A 22,351-nucleotide genomic window follows, 5' to 3' on the forward strand; every position below is an offset into this window, starting at 1 on the left:
TGTGGGACTCTCCTTTGCGTGGAAGGCAAGCTTGGCAATTCGGATATGTAGATCTCCTTCTCTGTAACCGACTCTGTGTAACCCTAGCCCCCTCCGGTATCTATATAAACCGGAGGGTTTAGTCCTTAGGACGACAACAATCATAATCATAGGCTAGCTTCTAGGGTTTAGCCTCTACGATCTCGTGGTAGATCAACTCTTGTAATACTCATATCATCAAGATCAATCAAGCAGGAAGTAGGGTATTACCTCCATCGAGAGGGCCCGAACCTAGGTAAACATTGTGTCCCCCGCCTCCTGTTACCATTAGCCTTAGACGCACAGTTCGGGACCCCCTACCCGAGATACGCCGGTTTTGACACCGACAGTACCCCTGAACCGAAAGAATCACCTCAAATCGGTGGGGGTACTTTTGTAAATTACCCCACATTTCAGACAAGCGCGTCCCTAAGCCCTGGTTCCCCACTCCCATCCCATACACCCACCCATTCGTACACTGAGGCCATGAAAACCCGCGACGAAGCCCCACACCCTCCTCCGTCTGCCACCCAGTCGGAGCCTCTTCCCCGACGACGTCGTCCACAGCAACACCTCGACGTCCCTCATCCACCGTACCAGATGAGGATCTGTCGTCGATCTCGTCGTCCCGCCGGTTCAACCACCCCGTCCTCCACCCCCAAGGAGCTTCTAACGGTGTCCTGGACTAGGGGGTACTCACCACGTCGTCTCCCGATCAGTTGGATTGGGCCGAGGACCCCCATGGCCGTATACTCATGGGCCAGTTCGGACAACCCCTGCCGCATACAAGGAAGACTCCACAAGACTTGGCACCCAAGACAAGGACTCTCCTAAACCCTAGGCCTCCGGTGTCTTATATAAACCGAGGCCAGGCTAGTCAATGGGTAATCTCATATTCATTACTATCATCTTGTGGTGGATACATGTACTCTGTAGTACACCCCATATGAATACAATCAAAAGCAGCATGTAGGGTATTATCTCATCAAGAGAGCCCGAAGCTGTGTAAAATCCCGTGTCCATGTTACCATCGCTCCAAGGCGCCTAGCTTAGGACCCCTACTACGAGATACGCCGGATATTGAACCGACATTGGTGCTTTCATTGAGAGCCTGCTGGGTGATCGTCACGGACCGATGGGATAATCAGGTGATATTTTTCAGTTAGATTTGTTCCATACAACTTAATTTCTTTAAGAATTGTTGTTCTTGGATCGCTATTTTTTTCATAGGTTTCTCCGAGGTCAAATCGGATCTTAGATCGGATAAAGAGAGTTCATGCGCGGCGGCCATTAAGCAGCAAAAACGCCCGAACAGCCAAGAGCCATGGAGGCTACGTCCGAACTAGAGACGCACTAGCCTCGGGTCGCCCATGACCCCTGGTCGCTAAGGACGCATGAAGCTTGGAAAATTTCTTGTTCGGGCGGCGCACATACAGGGATGATCCCTTGTCTTTTCTTCCTTTTTTTATCCAAAAGCAACGATCCAGCCTTTCTTACCTCGGTGCAGGCGAGTACTACTACTAATATGCTGGTTTTGCAGCAATGTTTAACTAATCCCTGGCTGCTACCTTAAATTTGGCCTGGCGTGCAAAGCAAGACCTTGGAAAGATCAAATTCCATGGAATAGATGCCCACGTGGAATCCACTCAAAAGTTCTTGCACTTTCTGTTGTCTGGACCTCCGCACAAGGTGGTACTAGTTTATTCATCGTCGACCTTTTTTCCGCGGATTTCTACGTCGCCCCGCACAAAAAAAATCAGGTGTCATACTTTCAATATAGTTCATGCAGCCTGAATTATTTTCTTTTAGAATTGTTGATGTTGGATCGTGCAAATTTTGCTTGCAGTCTTACAGGATCACCGACGAGTTGCGGCGATGTTCGCCAGCTACGGCACCCGTGTTCGGCCGTCTCTCGGCTGTCTCGATTCGATCGGACGGGGTCAGTGTGTACCAGATCGGTTGTTGCTAAACCGGCAAACCATCACGTGCTGATTTCGAGGGCGATTGAAAAACGATTGAGGCATTGCTCCCCTCACAATTGACATCCAGGTGATATTTTCCCTTAGTGCTTATTTGAATTGCACTAGAATACTTTTTGCTGGCTCTTGTTGTGTTTCTTTTTTAAAGCCGAGGCAGCGGATGTGCGTGTTGCACGCAAGACCAACAGGGACATAGATCAGCACAAGGACGAGATGGCAGCGTGAGTTCGGCCTGTGTCCGAAGTCTATGGACATCCGGCGGCCGAACTCTGTGCCAGCGCAGGGGACATAGCCTGAGCTATCCGATTCCGTCACAGCATCGTCGGATCACGCTGAACCGGACTCACGTCGACGCCTACTTCAGCGCCCAAGATATATTTTTAAATTTGCTTCACTTAAATTAAGTTGAAGTTTTCTATTATTATTATGTCTTTGTTATTACTGTTGCCTTGCACTCTTTTATGTGTGTAGGTAATCAACTTCGACTGTGTCACAAGGTCAACTCTATGGGCCGATGGTGTCGTCCTGCCCGCATCGATCAAGTTGTGGCGTCGCATCAGCACGCGTCCTTATGCCAGCATCTCTGCGGGCAACTCTGCAATTGACTTAGATCGGGCCGCACTATCCCCTCGGCGTGGTGTCTTCGTCGTCCACCTCCATCGACCAAATTGTGCCGTCGCCTTGGAGCGCTCCCCGGTGTTGGCAACCCTCCATCATCGCTCCATCACCTCGGCTAGACCAGGGGCTTCACCTCTTCGGAGTGCGGAGCTCTTCGCTCAGCCACATCAGGCTTGGGGGCTGAGACCTTGTCCCGCATAAAGCTCGGACCGCGTCATCAATGCCGAACTCATTAACCAGCTAAGTCACTTTCATGCTCAAAAACTCCCAGTTTTAAAGTTTTAAATTTTGTTCGGTTCGACCAAGCTTTATACCTTTTTGGCAAAAACTTGCTTGTGAAAAACTTCCTTGTCCAAACTTTGTTTGTGACGCACATATTCAAATACCCCGTTTATTTGGGGGATCCCTTGATGGAGCTTTTCCTCTTGCAATGATTATACTTGTACAGCTTCTTTCCTTGTTCGTGTATTATGCCACAATATGCACCATATTGACCTAAATGATTTGCAAGCTGGGTTGCCTTGCTCCTGTGTTTACCCCTACGTTTCCGACTGTTCGCCTAGGGAGTAAAGGGAGCACCTCTGTGATTGTCATAATCGGGTCACCCGAGCCGGACCTCGGACTGGGTGAAGCCGAAAGCTAGCGCTCTTACTGTTTTCAATAATGGTCGGCACACAACGGAACTCATGAGTACAAAAAATCTATTGCACAAGTCTCATAGTAATAGTGAGCAACTGAAGAAAGGTATCAGTGGGGGTACTATTTTCTTCGAAGATGCTTCTTACACTTTTTCAGTAATATAGCATAAGTTCCCTGAGCGCGCTTGGTCTGTTACAGCCTTATGGCCTGATTGTCTGGTTATCGGAAACACCATCGATATTCTCGACATGTGGAGTACATAACACTTTTCAGCCCTTTGCCAAAGAGGGAGAAGCAGATGGTCGGTTAAGACGCGTTTAAAGTTCAGGTGAACACATACATGATATAAGTACTTCGGTACATACAATCATTATACATAAAATTCTTTTACCCCAGTCACTCGGGGGCTCTTAAATTTATGTGAGCTGTTTTATGATAAGTGTTCTTCTTCCTAGTCGTTGTAAAGTCTTTTTTCTATCACTCCTTTTTTCGACGCGAGTGTGTGGTCAATAGCCGGGGGCCTAATTTCCCTTTTACAGCCGCTAAAGTTTGCTAAACTGGCCTAACGAGAGGTACTCCGCCTTCGGGATAGGAGGTTGAAGCCGTAGGCTGACCCGCTTGAAGTCTTGAGATAGGATGTGTCATGTTAAAGCACGACAGAAGCTCAATTTTTTTTCTAAGACCAATTTTCTGATTGGCACCGAACAATTGATCTAGTTCGGGCATCGAGTTTTTCCTGACATTTTTTTTGTTTTCCAATCCTATGGCACTTTTCAACTATTTGTGTGTTTTTCGCATAAGTCTCGCAGTGCAACGCCGGACACCTTTAGAGATTCGGCAAAAATTCTTAGATATTGCTATATATGCATCAGTTTCGAAGGATGTCTTCAGTCAATAGTTGGGTTGCCCGGCTCCTGTGCTTTCCTCCTATGTTCCACTTTGTTCGGCTAGGTGTGCAAAGGGAGAACCAATGCGATTGTGCTTCCAGCTCGCATGGTTAAGCACCGCAGTGGAGAAAGCCGAAAACTGACTGTCACAATAAGCATAAACTGGTCAGCAGTCCGATGACTGTATTAAATGACAGGCCGTTCATAACATTGGTCAAAGTGTTTACGGCTTGACCTCGGCTGTCGCCGAACACTAACCGGGGGGCTACTTGCTGGCCTCCCAACTTTAAGCTCCTATGACTAAGTGAAAGTTATGAAGCCCGCATATCTGATTGCCTCGTTTCCGCCAACACAACCGCCTTCGGGCACCGAGACGTCGGCTAAGGGTTGTTTTGTTATTGCGGAAACACCCTGCATAGCATCTACAAGGGGGTAGAAGCCGACTATGGGCCACTTTTAGATTACAAATGGTCGCAACGGAGGTAAAAATTTGGTTTATTTAGACCACAGAGTTTGGAAGCTTTCCCCGAACTAAATCCTCAGTATTTTCCTCCCACGTTGATCGGAGCTGAGGTTTCATGATCATGCTTAGCATGACAACCCAAAGAAAGGAACCGATAGCAGGACTATTTTCTTTGGACGATGTTTCTTATGTTAAACAATAATATAACACGCCTCTCTGCGTACCTTTGTTTATAAAACCGTATGGCCGGATTGCCTTGTTTGCCGTAAATCTTTGCCCTCATAAAGGCTCTATAAAGTAGGACAAACACTCCTCGGCTGCTGGCAGAGGAGGTTGAAGCTGATGTTCGATCAATAAACTTTTTTACAATGCGGATCCGAGCATTAATGACATAAAGTACTTGGATACATAGTGTCATTACACATAATTTATGATTTTACTATGGATATCGATCCTTAATTCGGCCACCCGTGCCCACAATAAGGCTCGGGGGGCTACTGGGCTTCATGCTTATCATTTACAAATATTAAAGGGGTAAATCGATCCCCTGATCTAGTGTTGCCACCCGACCAGTGTCTCGGGGGCTACTGCATTGACAATCCAATGCAGAAAATTTAAAGTGCAATATAGTTTTGGAGGAGATTATTATCCTCAGGTTGGTCAGCCGCACCCAACCTGAGTCTCGAGGACTTTGCACACCGCGTTTCTATTCCTAAGTATGTTGCCGAGCTGGGAATTGATCCTCAGGCTGATTTTATGAATCGACCTGAGTCTCAGGGGCTACTAGGGTCAGCGGTTCCATTTTTTCCTTCAGGTGCATCCTGGATATTAGGCCAACACACACCTTGAGGGCTACTGGCTATACATCTCGGCAGAGATTACATTGCATAATTCGGAATTAAATTCATAAAAATCAACCCATGGCCGAGGTGGTGCACCACCTCGGATACAATCCGGCGTTGGTGCTTGACTACAATAGACACCCCGGAAGCAGTCCGGCATAAAGCTCGGACGCTAGTGGCTGGCTCCATAGAGGGCATTTACGGCATTAAGCTCGGCTAAACTCCTTCAACTTTTTTGAACCAAGGTGATCTATGACACATTGGATATAGTCCGGCATTGGAGCTTGGACATAGTCTGGCATTGGAGCTCGGATGCAGGTCAGCGTTGGAGCTCGGCTGTAGCAATACTCCTCAGATACAGTCCGGCGGTGGAGCTCGGATACATTCCGGCGGTGGAGCTCGGATACATTCCGGCGTTGGAGCTCGGAAGTGGTCCAGCGTTGATGCTCGGCTGCAAAAGATACCTCGAATGCAATCCGGTGTTGGAGCTCGGACGCAAGAGGACACTGCCGCCCGGGAACAACTCCAAACCTGAGGTGTGGCATAAAAATAATAAGGCATTGATAAAGGACGAAAACTTAAAGGGGCTCCTCGAACACCCGATGTGTAAACTCTTCGGATGCACTTCGGCGATCCTCAAGATCGAAGATGAGAAGATTTGTTAAACCAGTTTTCAAGACCGATGACCGAAGATGAAGAACAGTTCGGAAGAATCGAGGAGCATCCCCAACTTGAAGACCGGTTCAGGGGGCTACTGACGATGTCCTGTACTAGGTGGTACTCACCACGTCGTGTCCCCATCAGTTGGATTGGGCCGAGGACCCCCATGGTCGTATACTCATGGGCCAGTTCGGACAACCCCTGCCGCATACAAGGAAGACTCCACAAGACTTGGCGCCCAAGACAAGGACTCTCCTAAACCCTAGGCCTTCGGTGTCTTATATAAACCGAGGCCAGGCTAGTCAATGGGCAATCTCATATTCTGTCAGGACCCCGACTCAATGCCACATCGATCTAGCATGTAACACCTCATATCACTTTGCGGCCTCACGCATGGTATTCCCACGGGTGTCGCCTTACCTTTGCCCGGGACCGTTTGCGCCTTTTGGCACACGTATATGACAGTGTCGCTAGCATCCATATGATAAGGAGCCCGGGGCTGACATGGCTAGTCGTAAACCCAAAGTGGCACAGACTTACAGGGACAGGCATCCATGACCCAGCATCGAACGTGTCGGTCATCAGCGAGTGAATCCAGGCTGTAGCACTGGGCTAGCAGGACTCCGGTGAACCGGGCTGTAGCGGGCTAACAGGACTCCGGTATTCATCGCGTGACATTTCCCCGAAGGGACAGACACAGGAACGAAGAAGGACACATGCCGGCCAGCCTAAGTGTTCCGGAGCAGTAGCAAGCTACCATGGCTCGGTGGAAACACTAGGAGACATTTCCCGATAAGAGAGGCTACTAAAGATGAACAACTAGATAGTCATATCCCACACATACCAAGCATTTCAATAACATACACACAATATGCTCGATATGTGCAAACACAACATGGCATCACAACATGACTCTACGACTCAAGTAATTTATTCAATAGGCTCCGAGGAGCGAGATATTACAAACAGGGGTCTCATGACCCAACATTCAGAGCATACAAATCAAAGCACAAGCGGAAGCTATCATGTCTGGGTACAGACATCTATAAATGAAAGAGGCTGAGAAGCCTGACTATCTATCAGATCCTGCCGAGGGCACAAGATCGTAGCTGAGGTAACAAGCTAAACGTCGAAGTCCACGCGGTACTACTAGCGAGACCGAAATCTCTCTGCAAAAATATAAAATGAGCAAACGTGAGTACAAATGTACCCAGCAAGACTTACATCAGAACTAACTACATATGCATCATTATCAACAAAGGGGATGGTGGGGTTTAACTGCAGCAAGCCAGCTTTGACTCGGTGGCTATCCTAAACTACGACTGCAAGCGACTCTTTTGAGGTGGCGCACACGAGTCCACATATTCACCATATCAATACACCACTATGGATCCGCTCCCGTCTCCCTACGAGAACGCCATCCATAGCACTCACGCTTATCTTGCGCATTTTAAAGTATCCACTTCCACTTGTCTATGAACTGATATAAGCAACCCAGAAGTCCTTTACCGCGGACACGGCTATTCGAATAGATGATGTTAACCCTGCAGGGGTGTACTTCTTCATACATGTTTCCACCACTTAGCGTCTGCACACGACATGTGCTCGGCAGACTTCAAGCGAAAGCCGACGTGGGTGTAGACCACGACCTACCTAAACACCTAAGTCTCTAGTCCAGGTTTATCGCCTATTCGGGTTCCATCCATGAGGAGATCCGGCCGGAGTTTCGCTCACAGCCCCAAACGATGTGAACAGGGTTCCGTGACACCAAACGGGTGCCCGGTTTACCCGGCCACGTGCCTACCGCATCACAGCCCACCCCTACGGTCAGCGCTATCCACGGCCTCCAGCATACTACAAACACCAGAAACTACTTGCAACTCCTGGACAGAGGACAAGGGTGAATAAGAAGTCGAGCGGGGTCATATTTCAGGGCCCAATGTATGGTAGTAGCTGAATCATGGATCACAAACACAGAACTCAGTTCCTGAGGACGGCTTCAATGAGACAACCCACCATGTACTCCTACATGGCCTCTCACCGACACCTTTTACCAAATCGTGTTCACACACTTAGCTCACACACAGTAGGACATGTTCACCCGCCTCTGATTCATCCCCGATGAATCAGACCTGACTCAACTCTAAGCAGTAGCAGGCATGACAAACAAACATGAATGAGTAGGCACAACAGGGCTCAAACAACTCCTACTCATGCTAGTGGGTTTTATCTATTTACTGTGGCAATGACAGGTCATGCAAAGGATAAAGGGGTTCAGCTACCGCAGCAGGTAACAGATGAATCGTTGTTGTCCTAATGCAGTAAAAGAGAGCAGGAGCGAGAGAGTGGGATTTTATCGGAATGAACAAGGGGGTTTTGCTTGCCTGGCACTTCTGAAGATAACATTGAGTCTTCATCAGTGTCAACGATCGCATCATCGGTATCACGTCTATCGAGAGGGGACAAATACCGGCAACACAGAAGGGAACACAATCAATGCAATGCACAATATGATGCATGATCATGACATGGCAATATGAATGTGTTATGAGCTAATGCAACTAGCAATAGATTAAATGAAGTTGGTTTGAATACAAGATTCAAATTCAAACTCCATATGTGATTATTTAAATGCCCTTTAATTGATTTGTGCTAAACAGCAGCTATAAGTTGTTCTAATATGCATGAAAATGGTACAGATGGATTCCTTGAATTTTTTTGATAATTTTTCATATATAATTTATTTAATTTGGAGTTACGGTTGAATTTCTATGAATTTTAGAAGTTTATACAATTTTCTGGATTTTCTGATTTATTTAAAATCCAGAAAATCATTTAATGCGTCAGCATGACATCACCTTGACGTCATCAGGTCAACGGGGCAGATTCAGGTCAAACCTGACCTGTGGGACCCATATGTCAGCGTCACAGTTAGTTAACAGGGGTTATCTGCTTAATTAAAGGATTAGGGGGGGGGTCGGGGCCCACTGGTCAGTGACTAATCAGCTAACTAACCTAGGTTAATTAGTGTTAAACTAATACTAACTAAAATGTCAGGGGGGGTGGCCCACACGTCAGTGACACACGGGGAAGGTCAAACCTGGGTCAACTCGCCGGAGTTGACCCGCGACTCGTCGCCGGCGGAGCCAGAGACGGCGGAGGGGTGCGGTTTCCCTCCTCCGGCGACCAAATGGCCGGCGGAGGGCGTCTACGTGACGCAGGCACTCGTCCGCGTCGAGTAGTGGCAGCGGCTGGGCCTAAGATGGCCGGAGTCGTCACCGGCATCGACCGTGGCGGTCGCCGGAGCTCGGGCGAGCTCGGGGTCGACGCTACGGTGGCCGGGGAGGCTCGTGCAAGGCACCTACGTGCTCTAGGCAGCGCGGGGAGGAAGCTGAGCACGACAGCCGGGCCACTAGGTGGCCGGAGGCACGTCGGCGGCGATCACAGGCGGCGGCGGGTTTCGGTCATCAAGGGGGCGACGGCTACGGCAATCAAACGAAGAGGGAAAGAGGGGGAAACGGTGGCGGAGCTCACAGGGGTTGCGACGGTGGCCTCGGGGAGCTCGGGGAGGCGTCGGAGGCGGCGAATCGACAGCGGCGGTCCTCGGTGGCCGAGGAGGGGGAAAACGTCGGGACGGCGCTTCGGGGCTTCTCCGGTCGCGTGAGCCGACGGGGAGGTCGAGGGAGGCACTGCGGAGCTCAGGAGCGCGTCGGGGAGGAGAGGGGGTGGCGGTGGCCGCGAGGAAGCTTGTCGGTGGCGGCGACTCCGTTCGGTCCGGGCGAGAGAGAGGGAACAGAGGAGAGATGGGGACGAGGGAGTGAGCGGGAGGGTTCCAGGGTCGAGGCGGCGCCGAGGAGAAGGCGCGAGGCGTCGTGGTGGCCTCAGGCGAAGCAGACGAGCAGGGTGGTGGCGTGGCGAGCTCGGGCGCGTGCGCCGAGTCCCTCCTCTGCCTACTGACGCGAGGAGGAAGGCGACAGGGAGGAGGAGGTGGGCTGGGCCGCACAGTGCTGGACCAGCACAGGAGCTGGGCCGGCTCTGGTGGGCTGCACGGGTAAGGCCAGGTAGGCTTTCTGCTCTGTTTTATTTAATTTTGTTCTGTTTTTCTTTTATTTAATTCTTTTGCCACTGTTTTGAATTAAAAATAATTCGAACAATGCCAAAAACTCCTCTGAATATTTTATATTGCTAGATGGATTTTTTCCAAAAGCTTATAAAATATTTCAGGGGTATTTGAAATTATATTCTAATTATATGAATATAATTCAAATTCAAATAGTTAATGAATTAAATCCAAAGTCCCAAAAATAATTCCTTAAAAATGTTCAATATTTTGGTTGGGGCCAGAACCCTTACCAAAAATTATCAAACATTTAAGAAGAGCATTTTGGAGCAATGAATGAGATTTCTAGGGTTTTTGCCCTTCTTTTATTTAGGGTTTTGAGGCTTCCAATTTCCCTCAGTTCAAGTTTCAGAATTTAAACATGATGCACACATGAAGCTAGCCTAGAGCATTACCAGAAGCTAGGGATGTGACAACTCACCCCCACTAAACAAAAATCTCGTCCCGAGATTCAAGCGTAGGGTAAGGTGAAGGGGTAACGCAACTAGTACAATCTTCACGATGCAGGTTGCACTTCAATTGAACGTTGATTCAGTCACCATCATTGTCTTGAAGTCTTGCTCTGAGAAATCCTGTCAACATGACATGGAGGGAAGAAGGAGACTCTAGAAGGGTCGATCTCCTCGAAGATCGAACAACTCAGGATTAACTCACGGAATGAGACATAGAACCATCTCTTGGGTTGAGACACGAGATACACATCAAGAGGGGTGGAAAGAAACGGATGACGAAGGTTCACTAGGTAGACAACAATTTCATACCTAAGAAGGTGGTAAACGATTGTCAACGTAGTGAGGAGTTGAGTTGCCATGATACCACGACGAAACATCCTGGAGGAGGGTGATTCGTAGATTATTTCCTTAAGTGGCAAAAAGAATTACCTTTGATTCAGAGATCATTGAAACTCTTTAAACCAGCCTAAGGCAATTCTCGAGCAATCGTTTGGAGGGGGTCGGTAGAATGGCATACTCGGACTTGGATGATGTGGACTACCTTGTTGAAGACAACGCAATGTATGATTTTTGCTTATCATCGGAAATGGAAGAGACCCATGGTAGAATGGCACATTGGCGGTGCAAGCTGGGAACAAAATGCAAATGCTGGGAATGATTCTGGTAACTGGGGGAAGAACCCAACAATAAGGAGTGAATTCACTGTTTAAAAAGATCATAGTATTGCCGAGGAAACTGAGAGCAAACCCAGCTAGTGCCGATGATAACATGTAGCGCTTGTGCGTGCTCTCAAGAACTTGAGCATTTCCACATTCATCAAGGTTTTACCAATATCCGTGTCAAGGATCCTGGCAACACAACTTACTACCATGATGAATGGTGATGGAGGATGCAGATGCAGAGGAGGATAACACTTCTCAGATTACACCTTAGCGAAGCCAAGGAACAAAATCTGGATGATCGACCGAGAGACATTTAGCACTCCGCTTCTAATGTTCTCCTTGATGTGCTAGTGTAACCCATTCCTAGAAATGGTCTGGTATCTAGAACATCAAGTAAAGGTCGGACTTCGGGAACACAAAAATCCATAGGGGTAACTAGGAAGTAAATCCTACGAAATCCCTATGGGGAGGTGGCCAACTTCCTCAATCAAGATACTACAATAATAGGTCTCCTAGCGGGGTGTGTTGGCCACGACATCCACTTTACCGGTTATCGAGGGACCAATATTATAGTTCTTGGGAAATGTTCCAAACCATCATATCTGCCTGAGATTCAGATCTGGTTGGTGTCAGGATATTCCAGACTCATCGAGTCTAGAAAGAAAAATGAAAGTTTGCAACACAAATCGACGAGATGACGTTGCGAGATTCTCGGGGAGCGAACTACGATAGCAAGCTCCAAAACATGAGCTGGTTCTGCTACAAACATGTGAACACGTTGTCCCAGACAAGCATGACCACGTGGTAGTCTTATAATAAAACACTACCGAGTTCAGGTGGGGAACCATCAACGAGGATATCAAAATCCTTGCATAAGGTATACTCTTAAGAAGGAACTTCTTCTCCTTGAACAAATCAATCAGTGGCTTGGTGTGCTAGGGATACATATAGATTGAAGGTTGCAAGTCTTCAAACCACAGAATTCTTCGCACATGTGCATGACTGACTTGCGATGATTCCAGAGGAAGCAACATTGACTTTCTCGAGTCCACGGCGGCAACTTGCATCAAATGCACATGAACTAGAGGAAGTCACTTCTTACATCCGAACATATGCTTCATGAGCTAGCATGAACAAATGCTTTCAAAAGTTTCCAACACTAGCTTAATGTTCAGCAAAATTATGGAGAAGACAAGGATGTTGTCAATGGGCACAACAACAATTCATCTGGGTTTCCTTTTAAAAGGAATTCCATAGTTAAGTGAACAAGTGATAGCATTGGTCAGACCCAAAAGATATAATGGTGTATGCTCGAGGGATCAACCACGAGTAAGACAACATTACGAATATCGTTGGTTCTGGTCTGATTGGATGATAGCCCATACTCCAATCAAAGGTTAGATAAAAATGATAGGTCCAGCAACTGATCACAGGGACCAATCGATGAAGATATCATCTTTCTTCAGCACACACTACACAAGAATATCCCTTTGGAACGAACTAAGTCAGGCAAGCTTTTATCTTCCAACCCTCCAAGTTGTCGTTTAGCTTAACCAACTAGCTCAGGGATATCTAACACCGATTCTTGGAGAGAAGGTGGTTCACAAGAAACCAACTTGATCACGAGCTCAACACAGCGGTCAGGTGACAACCTGGTAATACTTCTGAGAAGATCTTCGGAAAATCACGAACCACCGATATGTTACTAAGCTCGAGATCAATCTTGCTTTTCAGGGCAAGACGATATGATCAAATGGGTGAGGACTTGACAAAATCCTAACTCATCAATCGAAGGGTGCACCAAAATAAGGACTAGGTAGCACGATCAGTCTTAGAAGGATGATTCAAAAACCAACACGCTAAGAATGAAATTATTGTCCTTTAACTACCAAGCAACAAGGTTGCTAGGAGTATTGAGTTCACACACCACGATTCACTTGTCGGCATTCCAGTTACAATAACACAGAAACCGAGAAATTATCAATGATGATCAGAAGTATTACTGCGTCAAGAATTCATAAGATGGTGTGCAATTCCCATGATATTCCTGATATAAGGATGGTAATACTTCAAGGTAGAACAGACCAGAAGCTGGATTAGCATTTTGATCTGCGGAATACAATTGCTTTGACCCAATCCTAGATATGGATGAGGTACTGGAGTTTGTTTCTCCTAGTCATTCTGCAATGGAATGGCTTGACGGACCACAAGAGTAATAGGCATCGATAAACGAACGCACGCATACTCTTGACTATCAATTGATAGACGAGGGTCATAATGCAACTAAAGAGAACAACTCAAAGGAACATATAATTTTCTGAGTTGTGGATGCATAGATTAGTATGTCGAACCAAGTTCAACATATTTCTTCCGGATAACCCATGCAGAAAGGTAGAACTGGCAGAGTCACGATTTATGAATGGAGAACTCCTCAAGAATAATCCTGTTGTGATATTTCAGTTCAACGAGGAACTTCTGCCATAAGTAGTTCATGGTATTTGGAAGAAGAAGATACCACGGACTTCAAGGACTATCGCAAAGGTTACTAATATCCTGAAGGCACTAGCAATTACTATCAACATGAAGTAGGTAGAGTGAATCTCGGGTTCAAGAACCCAGGGACAGAATGCCTACTAACTAAATGGCATCACAGGATGCTTTCGATAATAAAGGCCAGAATCTTCACACTGGGAACACAAATCATGGCTTAATTACTAGATGATCCCCTAAGACACCTAGGGTCATAATAATATCTCCAACATATATGTCAAGGTAACAGAGTACCTCAACTCACTAATTAGTGTGGTTAATCTGGCCCAAAGGAACATTGAAACGGGAGGAAGGAATTTGCAAGTGCATCAGACTGTTTAGAGACCTGAGATGACTCGGACAGCGTAACGGCTGTAAATGCTAAAAAAAAGGTTTGAGACATTCACAAAAATGGTGGCATAACCACCCAGAAACACAATATCAAGGTTTCAAGATCAACGATTAACATACGGAAGTAATAGGAGCTGAAACGAGGCTTAATTCCAACAATTCTATAAGTCTACGGATTAGTAACACGTGATCCTGATAGAAAGAAGAGATAGCCTAGTTCTTAATCCCCGTAGAAGAGAAGATGATGACTCAGATCAGAAGGCATAAGGTATAAGGAGTAAAAAGAGCCTTACGTTCCATCCCACAATCAATTCCCTTATATAACTAAAGAATTTCTAGACTCAACTTCGACCAGTTTGGCTTGATAATCCTACAGGCAGTCAAGCTCTGATACCAACGCTGTCAGGACCCCGACTCAATGCCACATCGATCTAGCATGTAACACCTCATATCACTTTGCGGCCTCACGCACGGTATTCCCACGGGTGTCGCCTTACCTTTGCCCGGGACCGTTTGCGCCTTTTGGCACACGTATATGACAGTGTCGCTAGCATCCATATGATAAGGAGCCCGGGGCTGACATGGCTAGTCGTAAACCCAAAGTGGCACAGACTTACAGGGACAGGCATCCATGACCCAGCATCGAACGTGTCGGTCATCAGCGAGTGAATCCAGGCTGTAGCACTGGGCTAGCAGGACTCCGGTGAACCGGGCTGTAGCGGGCTAACAGGACTCCGGTATTCATCGCGTGACATTTCCCCGAAGGGACAGACACAGGAACGAAGAAGGACACATGCCGGCCAGCCTAAGTGTTTCGGAGCAGTAGCAAGCTAGCATGGCTCGGTGGAAACACTAGGAGACATTTCCCAATAAGAGAGGCTACTAAAGATGAACAACTAGATAGTCAGATCCCACACATACCAAGCATTTCAATAACATACACACAATATGCTCGATATGTGCAAACACAACATGGCATCACAACATGACTCTACGACTCAAGTAATTTATTCAATAGGCTCCGAGGAGCGAGATATTACAAACAGGGGTCTCATGACCCAACGTTCAGAGCATACAAATCAAAGCACAAGCGGAAGCTATCATGTCTGGGTACAGACATCTATAAATGAAAGAGGCTGAGAAGCCTGACTATCTATCAGATCCTGCCGAGGGCACAAGATCGTAGCTGAGGTAACAAGCTAAACATCGAAGTCCACGCGGTACTACTAGCGAGACCGAAATCTCTCTGCAAAAATATAAAATGAGCAAACGTGAGTACAAATGTACCCAGCAAGACTTACATCAGAACTAACTACATATGCATCATTATCAACAAAGGGGATGGTGGGGTTTAACTGCAGCAAGCCAGCTTTGACTCGGTGGCTATCCTAAACTACGACTGCAAGCGACTCTTTTGAGGTGGCGCACACGAGTCCACATATTCACCATATCAATACACCACTATGGATCCGCTCCCGTCTCCCTACGAGAACGCCATCCATAGCACTCACGCTTATCTTGCGCATTTTAAAGTATCCACTTTCACTTGTCTATGAACTGATATAAGCAACCCAGAAGTCCTTTTCCGCGGACACGGCTATTCGAATAGATGATGTTAACCCTGCAGGGGTGTACTTCTTCATACATGTTTCCACCACTTAGCGTCTGCACACGACATGTGCTCGGCAGACTTCAAGCGAAAGCCGACGTGGGTGTAGACCACGACCTACCTAAACACTCAAGTCTCTAGTCCAGGTTTATCACCTATTCGGGTTCCATCCATGAGGAGATCCGGCCGGAGTTTCGCTCACAGCCCCAAACGATGTGAACAGGGTTCCCGAGATACCAAACGGGCATCCGGTACACCGTGTCACGTACCTACCGCATCACAGCCCACCCCTACGGTCAGCGCTGTCCACGGCCTCCAGTAAGCTACAAACACCAGAAACTACTTGCAACTCCTGGACAGAGGACTAGGGTGAATAAGAAGTCGAGCGGGGTCATATTTCAGGGCCCAATGTATGGTAGTAGCTAAATCATGGATCACAAACACAAAACTCAGTTCCTGAGGACGGCTGCAATGAGACAACCCACCATGTACTCCTACATGGCCTCTCACCGACACCTTTTACCAAATCGTGTTCACACACTTAGCTCACACACAGTAGGACATGTTCACACACCTCTGATTCATCCCCGATGAATCAGACCTGACTCAACTCTAAGCAGTAGCAGGCATGACAAACAAACATGAATGAGTAGGCACAACAGGGCTCAAACAACTCCTACTCATGCTAGTGGGTTTCATCTATTTACTGTGGCAATGACAGGTCATGCAAAGGATAAAGGGGTTCAGCTACCGCAGCAGGTAACAAATATGTCGTTGTTGTCCTAATGCAGTAAAAGAGAGCAGGAGCGAGAGAGTAGGATTGTATCGGAATGAACAAGGGGGTTTTGCTTGCCTGGCACTTCTGAAGATAACATTGAGTCTTCATCAGTGTCAACGATCACATCATCGGTATCACGTCTATCGAGAGGGGACAAATACCGGCAACACAGAAGGGAACACAATCAATGCAATGCACAATATGATGCATGATCATGACATGGCAAAATGAATGTGTTTTGAGCCAATGCAACTAGCAACAGATTAAATGAATTTGGTTTGAATACAAGATTCAAATTCAAACTCCATATGTGATTATTTAAATGCCCTTTATTTGATTTGTGCTAAACAGCAGCTATAAGTTGTTCTAACATGCATGAAAATGGTACAGATGGATTCCTTGAATTTTTCTGATAATTTTTCATATATAAATTATTTAATTTGGAGCTACGGTTAATTTTCTATGATTTTTAGAAGTTTTGGGTATTTTCTGGAATTTCCTGAATTATTTTAAATCCAGAAAATCATTTAATGCGTCAGCATGACATCACCTTGACGTCATCAGGTCAACAGGGCAGGTTCAGGTCAAACCTGACCAGTGGGGTCCACTGGTCAGTGACACAACTAATTAACCAAGTTAATTAGCCTTAAGTTAATTCTAACTAAACTGTTTGTGGGGCCGGGGCCCACTGGTCAGCGACTAATCAGCTAACTAACCTAGGTTAATTAGTGTTAAACTAATAACACTAAAATGTCAGGGGGGTGGCCCACACGTCAGTGACACACGGGGAAGGTCAAACCTGGGTCAACTCGCCGGAGTTGACCCGCGGCTCGTCGCCGGCGGAGCCAGAGACGGCGGAGGGGTGCGGTTTCCCTCCTCCGGCGACCAAATGGTCGGCGGAGGGCGTCTACGTGACGCAGGCACTCGTCCGCGTCGAGTAGTGGCAGCGGCTGGGCCTAAGATGGCCGGAGTCGTCACCGGCATCGACCGTGGCGGTCGCCGGAGCTCGGGCGAGCTCGGGGTCGACGCTACGGTGGCCGGGGAGGCTCATGCGAGGCACCTACGTGTTCTAGGCAGCGCGGGGAGGAAGCTGAGCACGACAGCCGGGCCACTAGGTGGCCGGAGGCACGTCGGCGGCGATCACAGGCGGCGGCGGGTTTCGGTCATCAAGGGGGCGACGGCTACGGCAATCAAACGAAGAGGGAAAGAGGGGGAAACGGTGGCGGAGCTCACAGGGGTTGCGACGGTGGCCTCGAGGAGCTCGGGGAGGCGTCGGAGGCGGCGAATCGACAGCGGCGGTCCTCGGTGGCCGAGGAGGGGGAAAACGTCGGGACGGCGCTTCGGGGCTTCTCCGGTCGCGTGAGCCGACGGGGAGGTCGAGGGAGGCACTGCGGAGCTCAGGAGCGTGTCGGGGAGGAGAGGGGGTGGCGGTGGCCGCGAGGAAGCTTGTCGGTGGCGGCGGCTCCGTTCGGTCCGGGCGAGAGAGAGGGAACAGAGGAGAGATGGGGACGAGGGAGTGAGCGGGAGGGTTCCAGGGTCGAGGCGGCGCCGAGGAGAAGGCGCGAGGCGTCGTGGTGGCCTCAGGCGAAGCAGACGAGCAGGGTGGTGGCGTGGCGAGCTCGGGCGCGTGCGCCGAGTCCCTCCTCTGCCTACTGGCGCGAGGAGGAAGGCGACAGGGAGGAGGAGGTGGGCTGGGCCGCACAGTGCTGGACCAGCACAGGAGCTGGGCCGGCTCTGGTGGGCTGCACGGGTAAGGCCAGGTAGGCTTTCTGCTCTGTTTTATTTAATTCTGTTCTGTTTTTCTTTTATTTAATTCTTTTGCCACTGTTTTGAATTAAAAATAATTCAAACAATGCCAAAAACTCCTCTGAATATTTTATATTGCTAGATGGAATTTTTCCAAAAGCTTATAAAATATTTCAGGGGTATTTGAAATTATATTCTAATTATATGAATATAATTCAAATTCAAATAGTTAATGAATTAAATCCAAAGTCCCAAAAATAATTCCTTAAAAATGTTCAATATTTTGGTTGGGGCCAGAACCCTTACCAAAAATTATCAAACATTTAAGAAGAGCATTTTGGAGCAATGAATGAGATTTCTAGGGTTTTTGCCCTTCTTTTATTTAGGGTTTTGAGGCTTCCAATTTCCCTCAGTTCAAGTTTCAGAATTTAAACATGATGCACACATGAAGCTAGCCTAGAGCATTACCAGAAGCTAGGGATGTGACAACTCACCCCCACTAAACAAAAATCTCGTCCCGAGATTCAAGCGTAGGGTAAGGTGAAGGGGTAACGCAACTAGTACAATCTTCACGATGCAGGTTGCACTTCAATTGAACGTTGATTCAGTCACCATCATTGTCTTGAAGTCTTGCTCTGAGAAATCCTGTCAACATGACATGGAGGGAAGAAGGAGACTCTAGAAGGGTCGATCTCCTCGAAGATCAAACAACTCAGGATTAACTCACGGAATGAGACATAGAACCATCTCTCGGGTTGAGACACGAGATACACATCAAGAGGGGTGGAAAGAAACGGATGACGAAGGTTCACTAGGTAGACAACAATTTCATACCTAAGAAGGTGGTAAACGATTGTCAACGTAGTGAGGAGTTGAGTTGCCATGATACCACGACGAAACATCCTGGAGGAGGGTGATTCGTAGATTATTTCCTTAAGTGGCAAAAAGAATTACCTTTGATTCAGAGATTATTGAAACTCTTTAAACCAGCCTAAGGCAATTCTCGAGCAATCGTTTGGAGGGGGTCGGTAGAATGGCATACTCGGACTTGGATGATGTGGACTACCTTGTTGAAGACAACGCAATGTATGATTTTTGCTTATCACCGGAAATGGAAGAGACCCATGGTAGAATGGCACATTGGCGGTGCAAGTTGGGAACAAAATGCAAATGCTGGGAATGATTCTGGTAACTGGGGGAAGAACCCAACAATAAGGAGTGAATTCACTGTTTAAAAAGATCATAGTATTGCCGAGGAAACTGAGAGCAAACCCAGCTAGTGCCGATGATAACACGTAGCGCTTGTGCGTGCTCTCAAGAACTTGAGCATTTCCACATTCATCAAGGTTTTACCAATATCCGTGTCAAGGATCCTGGCAACACAACTTACTACCATGATGAATGGTGATGGAGGATGCAGATGCAGAGGAGGATAACACTTCTCAGATTACACCTTAGCGAAGCCAAGGAACAAAATCTGGATGATCGACCGAGAGACATTTAGCACTCCGCTTCTAATGTTCTCCTTGATGTGCTAGTGTAACCCATTCCTAGAAATGGTCTGGTATCTAGAACATCAAGTAAAGGTCGGACTTCGGGAACACAAAAATCCATAGGGGTAACTAGGAAGTAAATCCTACGAAATCCCTATGGGGAGGTGGCCAACTTCCTCAATCAAGATACTACAATAATAGGTCTCCTGGCGGGGTGTGTTGGCCACGACATCCACTTTACCGGTTATCGAGGGACCAATATTATAGTTCTTGGGAAATGTTCCAAACCATCATATCTGCCTGAGATTCAGATCTGGTTGGTGTCAGGATATTCCAGACTCATCGAGTCTAGAAAGAAAAATGAAAGTTTGCAACACAAATCGACGAGATGACGTTGCGAGATTCTCGGGGAGCGAACTACGATAGCAAGCTCCAAAACATGAGCTGGTTCTGCTACAAACATGTGAACACGTTGTCCCAGACAAGCATGACCACGTGGTAGTCTTATAATAAAACACTACCGAGTTCAGGTGGGGAACCATCAACGAGGATATCAAAATCCTTGCATAAGGTATACTCTTAAGAAGGAACTTCTTCTCCTTGAACAAATCAATCAGTGGCTTGGTGTGCTAGGGATACATATAGATTGAAGGTTGCAAGTCTTCAAACCACAGAATTCTTCGCACATGTGCATAACTGACTTGCGATGATTCCAGAGGAAGCAACATTGACTTTCTCGAGTCCACGGCGGCAACTTGCATCAAATGCACATGAACTAGAGGAAGTCACTTCTTACATCCGAACATATGCTTCATGAGCTAGCATGAACAAATGCTTTCAAAAGTTTCCAACACTAGCTTAATGTTCAGCAAAATTATGGAGAAGACAAGGATGTTGTCAATGGGCACAACAACAATTCATCTGGGTTTCCTTTTAAAAGGAATTCCATAGTTAAGTGAACAAGTGATAGCATTGGTCAGACCCAAAAGATATAATGGTGTATGCTCGAGGGATCAACCACGAGTAAGACAACATTACGAATATCATTGGTTCTGGTCTGATTGGATGATAGCCCATACTCCAACCAAAGGTTAGATAAAAATGATAGGTCCAGCAACTGATCACAGGGACCAATCGATGAAGATATCATCTTTCTTCAGCACACACTACACAAGAATATCCCTTTGGAACGAACTAAGTCAGGCAAGCTTTTATCTTCCAACCCTCCAAGTTGTCGTTTAGCTTAACCAACTAGCTCAGGGATATCTAACACCGATTCTTGGAGAGAAGGTGGTTCACAAGAAACCAACTTGATCACGAGCTCAACACAGCGGTCAGGTGACAACCTGGTAATACTTCCGAGAAGATCTTCGGAAAATCACGAACCACCGATATGTTACTAAGCTCGAGATCAATCTTGCTTTTCAGGGCAAGACGATATGATCAAATGGGTGAGGACTTGACAAAATCCTAACTCATCAATCGAAGGGTGCACCAAAATAAGGACTAGGTAGCACGATCAGTCTTAGAAGGATGATTCAAAAACCAACACGCTAAGAATGAAATTATTGTCCTTTAACTACCAAGCAACGAGGTTGCTAGGAGTATTGAGTTCACACACCACGATTCACTTGTCGGCATTCCAGTTACAATAACACAGAAACCGAGAAATTATCAATGATGATCAGAAGTATTACTGCGTCAAGAATTCATAAGATGGTGTGCAATTCCCATGATATTCCTGATATAAGGATGGTAATACTTCAAGGTAGAACAGACCAGAAGCTGGATTAGCATTTTGATCTGCGGAATACAATTGCTTTGACCCAATCCTAGATATGGATGAGGTACTGGAGTTTGTTTCTCCTAGTCATTCTGCGATGGAATGGCTTGACGGACCACAAGAGTAATAGGCATCGATAAACGAACGCACGCATACTCTTGACTATCAATTGATAGACGAGGGTCAGAATGCAACTAAAGAGAACAACTCAAAGGAACATATAATTTTTTGAGTTGTGGATGCATAGATTAGTATGTCGAACCAAGTTCAACATATTTCTTCCGGATAACCCATGCAGAAAGGTAGAACTGGCAGAGTCACGATTTATGAATGGAGAACTCCTCAAGAATAATCCTGTTGTGATATTTCAGTTCAACGAGGAACTTCTGCCATAAGTAGTTCATGGTATTTGGAAGAAGAAGATACCACGGACTTCAAGGACTATCGCAAAGGTTACTAATATCCTGAAGGCACTAGCAATTACTATCAACATGAAGTAGGTAGAGTGAATCTCGGGTTCAAGAACCCAGGGACAGAATGCCTACTAACTAAATGGCATCACAGGATGCTTTCGATAATAAAGGCCAGAATCTTCACACTGGGAACACAAATCATGGCTTAATTACTAGATGATCCCCTAAGACACCTAGGGTCATAATAATATCTCCAACATATATGTCAAGGTAACAGAGTACCTCAACTCACTAATTAGTGTGGTTAAT

Source organism: Triticum dicoccoides, chromosome 6B (genome assembly GCF_002162155.2).
Source record: "Triticum dicoccoides isolate Atlit2015 ecotype Zavitan chromosome 6B, WEW_v2.0, whole genome shotgun sequence".
In the NCBI taxonomy this organism is placed as follows: domain Eukaryota; kingdom Viridiplantae; phylum Streptophyta; class Magnoliopsida; order Poales; family Poaceae; genus Triticum; species Triticum dicoccoides.